This window comes from Triticum dicoccoides, chromosome 5A (genome assembly GCF_002162155.2).
Source record: "Triticum dicoccoides isolate Atlit2015 ecotype Zavitan chromosome 5A, WEW_v2.0, whole genome shotgun sequence".
NCBI lineage: Eukaryota > Viridiplantae > Streptophyta > Magnoliopsida > Poales > Poaceae > Triticum > Triticum dicoccoides.
Window position 1 is genome coordinate 3,058,998 of NC_041388.1, and position 4,701 is coordinate 3,063,698.

The following is a 4,701-nucleotide window of genomic DNA, read 5'->3' on the forward strand; positions in this document are numbered from 1 at the left end:
GCGCCATCGGAGGCAGATCCGGCCGGATCTGACCGGAGCCCACCCGCGCACACCCCTGAAGGGTCGGCCAGCGCGAGCTCCCGAGAGCCCGCAGCCGCCACGCCGCAAGCCACCGCCCAGACCGCCGGCGCACCACCAGAAGACGCGCCCGCCGCCGCGCCGCCGCCCCCGCGCAAGGCCGGCGCCTGCGCCCGATCCAGCCGTCAGGCTCCGGCCCACCATGGAAGAGCGCATGGGAGAGGAGAGCCCCGTTGCCACCAACGCTGGCCGGGCTTTGCCTGGCGGCGGCGGGGGAGGAGTGACGGGGAGGGGAGGGAGTTTGGGTGGAGGCTAGGGTTGCCCCCCGGGCCGCTCGCGGGAGCGACCGGGAGGGAAGGGGGTGTCACGTGGGTATCGAATACTCATTCTCTACGGCTCTACATAACATTGTAATGTTTAAAAATATACAAAACTAGATACCCCGTGCGTTGCTGCGGGATTTTTTTAGCATACAATGGTAGAAGTTAAATTCAATAAAATTGTAGTACAAATATTTAATAGTAGTAATAACCGAAAAATAGATAGTAGTAAAGAATTTTTATTTTTGCAAGGAAGAAAGAAAATTCAGTACAAATATAAATAAACCAATGAAGGAAAATTAATGACGAAAGAAATTGAAACATGTCCTAGTTAGATTGCTTAACATTTCTTGGTTAGGAGGCAAGAATTTAACATATTTTTCTTGAGTATACCAATTAGATTCGTAGCTAAGTTTGTATGATATGCATGTATCTCTTAGCTAGGGTCCATTGGCTACGTAGCTTAGGGTAATTAGCAAGGAACTAATCATGCGTGCGGATGCTAGTACCAGCGACGACATACACAGACGCGTAATAGTAGTGGCATGGCCTCTTGTAATTATACTCTCTGCCTTCTATAAACATATAATATGCTATTGGCGTACTCTTGAAAAAAAATAGTAGTGGCATGCAAGCAAGCGCAGCACTCTCGCTGGTGAGGCTGCCGGAGATCGTCGTGATGCAGATCCTGGAGAGCATTGCGACCTCTTGCGCCGCCGCGTGCAAGTGCTGACGCACCCTTGCCACCGAGCCGTCCTTCCTTGTCTGCCGCTGGCTAGGGGGCGCCTACCAATGCTCCTCCCTTTCGGCTTCCTCGTCCGGGAGCAGCGCCATGGCTGGGAAGTTCTGCCTGGCTCGAGCTTCGTCCACGCGCCGCTGTAGGTGCTCTGCCCCGGCCGTTCCTTGATCGGCTCCTTCGTCCAAGCCTCGCCAGCCTCTTCGACGACCACGTCATGCATGCCACTCGCGTCGGCGTCCTCCTCGAGTGCTTCGGCGGCGGTGATGAGTCGGAGCCTGGCGTCTCCGGCCGCCCCGTCAGCAAAGTTCTCTCCGGCTCCTGCCACATACTCAAGGAGAAAAGAACATAGGTGTATCGGTGTTTTTCCTTTCCGCTAGGCCTGGTTTTTTCCACTTCTTGGACAGGAGTGTGCGCGTGCATGTACCGGACGCCGGCAGAACCTCGGCAGACAACGGGGACTACAGAACACACATACACAAACAAACTTGGGTCAACAGCACACCAGATAAACGCCGCAGTGCTTGGCTGCAATTGGGAAGAACAAATCCGACCACCACGAGCTTGAGGCCGTCTACATCGGCAAGGATTAAGCGCCAGTCGACAGTTAGGTGTGAAGGTCCCCGGGAGCTTCCCAAGATGATGGACGCAAACAACTTGACGCACATGGGGCAGCGGGCGCTCGGCTCGATCAGGTCGATCCACAGTTATATCAAGGAGAGATTGGAAGAAGAGAAGACATGCTTCCAATGAAAGGGGAAATGACTCCAATAAACACACGTAATGGTAGGTATTAAAATAGTTGCATTGATAAACGCCTAGTGGCCAACGTGGATGCATAGGAAAGATCGTTCCTATTCTGCCGATGGAGAGAAAAATCGGTTCACACCTGAGAGAAAGAGAGAGCTCAGATGCATGGAATGCATGAGTGGGTGAAAAATTGCTGACATGGCACAAAGCTGAGGTGGACAACCTGCATGTTGAGAGAATGCCTTGTAGTGGGGAGCACCTTCTTAAAATGTAGATTACTGTTTGGATTTTTTTTTAAAAGGAGGGGGACCCCCGGCCTCTGCATCTGGGCGATGCATACGGTCACTTTATTAATTATTCTTATAAGATCTTACAAAGTGATACAACAGTAAGACTAAAGCCACCGTCTATGCAACAACTGTCGCTACTCCTATCCAATTGATGAAGGGGCGCTGATAGTCTGGGCCTAATACCAAACAGATATCGCAACCAAACCTAAACATCTAAGACCAGAGGTCCCAACCAGGACGTCTGCCGGGTATGGGGCACCTACCAGTCCGGCGCACTCCTCAACCAGGACGCCTGCCGGGTATGAGGCCGCCGCAGCCACCTGCCACCAATCCATCTTCAGTGTGTACTGCTGCACCATCTTGTCCGGCCTCTCTGCCATCGACGCCACCACGGCGCTTGATAACGGCACCCTCCTGCGCGAGTCCCTCGCCACACATCGGGCGCCGAGTCTCCACCGTGCCACGCCGCCGAGAAACGCCACCATTAATGTGCAGGATGAAGCACCGCTCCATCAATTATCCCGTCCACTGGTCCCTCGAGCCTGTGTACACCTCCAAGAATGACGCCACAAGAGGAAAACGACACAATAATGCCGCCGTCATCCGATCTACTGATCTAGGGTTTCCCTCGGAGGTAGCAGATAGTGGCCTGGAACTTCTCAACAGTGATGCCTTCAACAAGGGAACGACACCGAAAAGTGCCGCCATCGCCGGCCTCGGCAGCAGCCGCGAGCAGGTCTTCACCCAGATATGTTCCAATGGCCTCCATCAAGCGTCTTGTGCACGGATCGTCCACCACCACGGCTGCTGCATCGCCCGTCTCGAGACCACAGCCACCGACACAACCTCCACCGTCTGGGGCCGCCTCCCCGAGATCCAGCCCTCGCTGGCCGCCAGAGCGAAACCAACGAGCCCCATCAGTGGCGGCGCAGCCGCATACCGCGCCGCGAGAACGCCACCATAGCATCGTCGCGCCGACCGCACGCCGCCGCCAGGAGCACCCGCTGCCACGCCGCCGTGCCCCACGCTAGCCCAGCGCCTTCCATCGATCTAGCCGTCCCGTGTCAGCCAAACGACGAAGGGGAGAGGCGTCCCGCTGCCGCCCACGCCAGGCAGGCTTCACCGGCCGGCGCGCCTAGGCGGCGGCGAGGGGACTGGAGGAAGAGTGGGGACGGATACCGGCGGCGGCGGAAGGCCTTCCCTGTCGCCCGCGGTAGCGGCAGAGGAGGTCGATCCACTTTTTTCGGGAGGAGCGTACTAGACACTATATTTGTGGCAACTATTCCGTATTAAGATGACAACTATGATCACATAATTTGGCAACTAGTGGTGACAAATAGAGAGGTAATATCACCAGTGATACTTAAACTTGTCAATAATGTTCACTTTAGTGCATAAACTTGAAAAATACACCGAACTGGTTCTAGAACTTGATATGGGCGTGCAAATACGATCATAATCTCATCAGTAGACGTATAATGCACGGACATTGTATTGTATTTTAATTAGCATGCACACTTGGCATGGGGCCTACTTCCTACAAATGGCTTATTTTATATGTCTGCATGACCAGTGGGCCCCAAATGTTAGAATTCACTACACCACAAACACTTGATTGGGGACAGTTAACTGCTGGGGAAATACCTGATCAAGAGCAAAGAAACTGTCGGGACATCCGTTTCTACCAGTACAAGCAACTCAGGGCAGAGAAACTGCCGGGGGAACTTAACCAACGACGACACTTGCACTGCCGGTACACTTGAGGGCCCATTGTCTGACGTTACAACTAAAGCACCAAACATACCTTTCTACACCCAGGAGCATTTGCTCCTGGTGTGAGTAGTACAATAAAAAATTCAAAAATTATTCAAAAAATACTGAATTTTTTTGGGACATCCTTTCGCAAATGTTTGTCATTCATGCAAAATTTCATGCAAGTCGTGCAAGTCGTGCCAAAAAAACAAAATCAAAGCTCCAAAATGTTGGGAGAAACACTGTCCCGGCAGTTTATTTGCCCTTATAAGTGCCTTTTCCCGACAGTTTTCTTGTCCTTGCATCAGTGTTGTGGTCTAGTAGTTATGGCTTACTTTATATATGTACTTATAACCAGTGGGCCCCACATGTCAGAGTTAAGGAAAATCAATGATAAAAAGTGCCGCCGGAAATCAAACTTGCAATGTGGTCCGTGCAAACAACCAAAGCTAACCACAAGACCACTCATGTTTTGTTGCCCAACAAGGATAATGACACAATATATTATAAGTGAACACGCCCGTGTGTTTTAAATGGCTGCAGTATGTGCTCCCATGTTGCACATGTTAGCTTTCTTTAATTTTTTAAAATTTACAAATAGTATGTAAATTATAATGATAATAATAAAAATAAATTTCAAACATTTGTATGTTATATATATTATACATCTAAAAAGTAACTTATTTAATAAAATGTTCAAATAATTTCAAAAAGTATTGGTGTATTATTTTTGGAAAAATCACATAAATAAAATACTATATTTATATAATTTAGAATAACAGAATTTTTATAAAGTATAATTAGTAAATTTTAATAGTTATATGCACATTTTCAT